This window comes from Myotis brandtii, unplaced genomic scaffold (assembly GCF_000412655.1).
Source record: "Myotis brandtii unplaced genomic scaffold, ASM41265v1 scaffold973, whole genome shotgun sequence".
NCBI lineage: Eukaryota > Metazoa > Chordata > Mammalia > Chiroptera > Vespertilionidae > Myotis > Myotis brandtii.
In genome coordinates, this window is record NW_005372038.1 from 988,206 (window position 1) to 994,361 (window position 6,156).

Genomic DNA, 6,156 nt, shown 5'->3' on the forward strand with positions numbered 1-6,156 from the left:
TTTTTAATCCTTGCCTGAGGATATGTTTTTATTGATTTTTAGAGAGAGGGGAAAGGAGAGAGAGAGAGTGAAAGAGAGAAACATCAATGTGAGAAACATCAATTGGTCCGCACACCAACAGGGAATCAAACCTGCATCCTAGGTATGGACCCTGACCAGGAATAGAACCTGCACTTTTTGGTGTATGGGACAATGCTCCAACAAACTGAGCCACCTGTTCAGAGTGATCATATGATTTTTATCTTCCATTCTATTAATGTGTTGTGTTACATTTATTGATTTTCATATATTGTCTCATCTTTGAATCCCAGGGTGAATCCCACTTAATCATGATGTTTGAGCTTTGTAATGTGCTGTTGAATTCAGTTAACTAGTGTTTTGTTGAGAAATGTTGCCTCTATATTCATCAGTGATATTAGCCTGCAGTTTTCTTTTCTTTTAATATCTATATCTGGTTTGGTATCAGATTAATGCTAGAGTTGGAGAGTGTTTTCTCCTCTTGAAATTTATGAAATAGTTTGAGTGAAATTTCCATGAACTCTTCTTTAAATGTTTGGTAAAATTCATCAGTAAAATTATCTGGTCCTGGACTTGAGAGATTTTTGATTACTGATCCAATCTTTTTACTCATTGTTGGTTTGTACCTATTTACTATTTTTTACCGGTTCAGTTTTGGTAGGTGGTATGTTTCTAGGATTTCATACATCTTTCTAGATTGTCCAATTTGTTGATGTATTATAGTTCATAGTAGTCTCTTATGATCCTTTGTATTTCTGTGGTATGAGTTGTAATGTCTCGTCTTTCATTTATAATGTTATTTATTTAGGTTTTCCCTTTTTTCTTGGTTAGTCTAACTAAAAGGTTTTCATTTTTAAAATCCTTTCACATCAATGAGAGGGAAGACCAAGATGGCGGCATAGGAAAACACCGGAAATTGCTGCCTCCGACAACAACTTCAAAAATACAACTAAAAGACAGAACGGTCATCATCCAGAACCACAGGAAGGCTGGCTGAGTGGAAATTCTACAACTAGAAGGAAAGAGAAGAGCACACAGACTCAGAGGAGCTACGAAAGTAAAGTGCAGAGGTACGGAGGCTCCGGCGCGCGGGGAAAGGGGCGGGCACCTGAGGACGCGGCTGTCTTTTTGAATCGGGAGAGAGTCACAAGCTCCCAACTGCTCTGAACTCCAGTTCCGGGAAATCTCTGGGGTCCCAGGGCTCATACAGGGAGAATCTGGACTGTCTGGCAGCAGGCAGAACTCGGAACTTGAGGGCGGCTTTCCCTCAGAGGTGCTGGCAGCAATTACCCGGACACTGAGACGTGCAGCCCCTTAGGGCAGGGCTGAGAATCAGCCATAGCTGCTTGCTCCGCCCTGTTGATTCCGAGACCCCGACCCATCCAGGCTGCTGCAAAGGCTTTTGCATATGAATGCCCGGGTCCTTTACAACCTGACAACTACCTAACAAATTGCAGCTGGGCCAGACAGACCCAGAACTTCCAAGAGAAGGCCCAAGGCCCCACAGCAGCTTGCATTGCTTCACAGCTGGGCCCCATCTGGGCACCCAAGACCCCCCAAAAAAGGAAGGGGAATCTGCATATCTCTTCATAGCTCCTGCTGGGTAACCTCAGGAAGAGGCTTAATTAGCACCTCCTTAGATCCAAGAGCCAGTGTACCCAGTGGTCAGAGTGGGACCACCCAGATTACAACTCCTCAGATTCATAAGGAACACACTCAGGGGGCAGACTCAGTGAGCACCAAAGCCCCACTGAAGCAAGTCTTGCCCCAGAAGGGTGTCTTCAGCACAGAAGTTCTCCCACTGCAGACACAGCTGATTCTCACTGCCAATTGGCCTGGAGGTCAATTCCTCCCAGTGACACCTAAAACAATCAAGGCATAACTACAACAAGACTGTGCACAAAGCCCACAAGGGGGTGCACCAAGAGTGTCCACCTCAGGTAACTGGGGAGGCTGAGCCACTGGGCCCTGTAGGACACCTAGCACACAAAACCACTCTACCAACACAGGGAAGCAGACAAAATGCGAAGACAAAGAAACAGGTCACAAATGACAGAAATGGAGGACAGCAAACGACTGGATATAGAGTTCAAAACCACGGTTCTAAGATTTTTCAAGAATTTTATGGAAACCGCCGATAAATGTATTGAGATCCTTAAGAAATCTAGTGAGACCCTCGATGTTGTGATAAAGGACCAACTAGAAATTAAGCATACACGGACTGAAATAAAGAATATTATACAGACTCCCAACAGCAGACCAGAGGATCGCAAGAATCAAGTCAAAGATTTGAAATACGAAGAAGCAAAAAACACCCAACCGGAAAAGCAAAATGAAAAAAGAATCCAAAAATACGAAGATAGTGTAAGGAGCCTCTGGGACAACTTCAAGCGTACCAACATCAGAATTATAGGGGTACCAGAAGAAGAGAGAGGGCAAGATATTGAAAACCTATTTGAAGAAATAATGACAGAAAACTTCCCCTACCTGGTGAAAGAAATAGACTTCCAAGTCCAGGAAGCGCAGAGAACCCCAAACAAAAGGAATCCAAAGAGGACCACACCAAGACACATCATAATTAAAATGCCAAGAGCAAAAGACAAAGAGAGAATCTTAAAAGCAGCAAGAGAAAAAAAGTCAGTTACCTATAAGGGAGTACCCATACGACTGTCAGCTGATTTCTCAACAGAAACCATGCAGGCCAGAAGAGAGTGGCAAGAAATATTCAAAGTGATGAATAGCAAGAACCTACAACCAAGATTACTTTATCCAGCAAAGCTATCATTCAGAATTGAAGGTCAGATAAAGAGCTTCACAGATAAGAAAAAGCTAAAGGAGTTCATCACCACCAAACCAGCATTATATGAAATGCTGAAAGGTATTCTTTAAGAAGAGGAAGAAGAAAAAGGAACTCTTACCATTTGCCACACCATGGATGGAACTAGAGAGCATTATGCTAAGTGAAATAAGCCAGTCAGAGAAGGATAAATACCACATGATCTCACTCATTTGTGGAATATAATGAACATCATAAACTGATGAACAAGGACTGATCCAGAGATGGAGAGGCATTGATTGGACTGTCAGGCCTTGGAGGGAAGGTAGGGGAGGGCAGGGTTAAGGGGGAAAGATCAACCAAAGGACGTACATGCAAGCATATAGGTCTAACCAATGGACACGGACAACGGGGGGGTGAGGGCATGAGCGGGGGAGGGGTAGGGGGTAATGTGGGTATAAGGACACATATGTAATATCTTAATCAATAAAAAAATATGTTAAAAAAAATAAAAAATAAAATCCTTTCAAAGAACCAGTTTTTAGTTTTATTAATCTTTTTATTGTTTTTCTGCATTTCATTTATTTTTGTTCTAATCTTTATTATTTCATCCTTCTTCTAACTTTGGCCTTAGTTTCTTCTTTTTCTTCTAGTTCTCTAAGGTGTAAAGTTAGGTTGATCATAGGAAATCTTTCTTTGTTCTTAATGTATGCATTTATTGCTATAAAATTTCTTCTTAGAAGTGCTTTTGCTATATCCCATAAGTTTTGGTATACTATGTTCTCATTTCTATTTCTCTCAAAGTATTTTCTTAAATTTTCCTTTTGTTTTCTTTCTCTCTTTTTTTGATCCATTGGTTGTTAAAAAGTATGTTCTTAAACTTTAATGTATTTGTAAATTATCCTCCTCTTATTGATTTCTAGTTTCATACTATTGTGGTCAGAAATGATAATCTATATGATTTCAGTATTCTCTAATGTGCTAAGACTGGTTTTGTGGGCTAACATATTCTATCCTAGAAAATGTTCCATTTGTGTTTTAAAAGAATGTGTATTCTGTTTCTGATGGAAAGAATATTTTATATATGTTTGTTAGGTTCATTTGATATATACTGTCATTCAAATCCACTGTTCCTTTGCTGATTCTCTGTCTGGATGATGTTTCCATTGTTGAGATTAGAGTATTAAAATTCCCAACTATAATTGTGCTGCTATTTATTTCTCCTTTTAGTTCTATTAGTATTTGCCCTCCTTTTCTTCTTAGTTAGCCTTACTACAAGCTTATCAATTTTATTGATCTTGTCAACAAAGCAACTTTTGGTTTTGTTGCTTTTTAAATTGATTTCCTATTTTCAGTTTCATTGATTTCTGCTCTAATTCTTATTATGTGTTCTCTTCTGCTTACTTCAATTTAATTTACTCCTCTATTTCTCTAAGATACAAACTTAGATCATTGATTTTAGATTTTACTATTCTCATGTATGCTTTGATGGTTTAAGTTTTTATGTAAGCACTGCTTCTGCTGCATCCTGCAAATTTTGATAAGTTGTGTTTTTATTTTCGTTCAGCTAAAATTATTTTAAAAGTTCTCTTAAGATTTCTTATTTAATCTGTGTTATTTGGTAGTGTTTTGTTTAATATCCAATAATTTTGGGAATATCTAGCTATCTTTTTGTTATTGACTTCTACTTTAATTTCACTGTTTGAGTCTTATTCTTTTAAATTTGTTAGAATGTGTTTTATGCCCTCAAATCTGCTATCTTGTTGAATGTTCATGTACTCTTGAGAAGAATGTGTATTCTGCTATTGTTGGATGAAGTAACCTGAATATGCCCATTATATACACTTGATTAATGGTTTGGTTGAGTTCACCTATGTCCTTTTGATTTTCTGCCAGATCTGTCCATTTATTATAGATGGGAATTGAAGTCTCCAACCATTCTAGTGGAGACTTCATCTATTTCTCCTTACAGTTCTATTCATTTTTGCCCTACATATTTTGATGCTCTGTTTTTATGTCCATATACATCAAGGATTGTTATGTCTTCCTAGAGAATTGACCTCTTTATCATTATACTAAAGGCCCAGAGCACAAAATCATGCGCGGTTAGGGTCCCTAGGCCTAGCCTGCAATCAGGGCCATTTTCTACCTGCTTGCCAGTCCCTGGCTATCTCTGCCACTGCCAGCCAGCCAGCCAGTTTCCCTCACAGGCCCTTGTCCCGCCCTGCCACCACCTCCGTAAGCCAGCCACCCGGTTCCCCTTGCAGGCCCTCATTCCACCCTGCCGCCATCGCCAGCCACCTGGTTCCCCTCACAGGGCCTTGTCCCGCCTCGCCACCACAGCCACAAACCAGCTGGTTTCCCTCACCAGCCCCGGGTCCTGCCCTGCTGCCACTGCCAACCACCCGGTTCCTCTCACAGGCCCTCATCCCATCCCAATGCTGCCACCGCCAGCAACCCGGTTCCCTTCGCCGGCATCGACCTCATAGTGACTGGTCGAGCGGTCATTCTGGTTATTAGGCTTATGGTCTGGCCTTTTATTATATAGGATAATGCAACTCTTTATTTCCTTGCTTTAAATTCTGCTCTGTGAAATTAATATTGCTACAGCGGATTTCTTTTCATTAGTGTTAGCATGCATATCTTTCTTTAGCCATTTGCTTTTAATTTATATGAGTATATTAAATTGGGTTTCTTGTGTAGTTGGGTTTTGTTTTTTGATCCACTGTAATAATTTCTGCCTTTGATTGGTACATTTTAGTCCATTGAAGTTTAAAGTGATTACTGATATAGTTGGAATAATTGCTACCATATCTATTACTGTTTTCTATTTTTTCCATTGTTCTTTATTCCTACTTTTATTTTCTCCAATTTTGTTGCATTTTGTGGTTTCAATTGAGTATTTTATATGACCCCATTTTCTCTTCTTTCTTAGTATATCAAGTATATAATTTATTTAACTTTATTTAGTGGTTTCTCTAGAGTTAGCAATATACATTTACAATTAATCTAAGTCCAATTTCAAATAAGACTATAGTGTTTGATAGGTAATACAAGGACCTTATAATAACAAAATATTACAAATTCCTTCCTCCTGTCCCTTGCATCATTGCTATCATTCTTTTCACTTATACATGTGTCCACATAAACAAATATCTATATAATAAAGAGCCAGGGTCATAACGACCATTACAACTGAAGGCTCAACCAGACTGAAAGTCAGTGCTGGGTTGCCGTGGAGACCCAGCACTGACTGGGGCCCCTGCGGGTGCCCCACCCAGCATTGACTGCCTAGGGAGCTGCGGATCAGGCCCAGAGAGAGGCCTGCAGAGAGAGGCAGGGTCTTATCCACACCCAGCTGG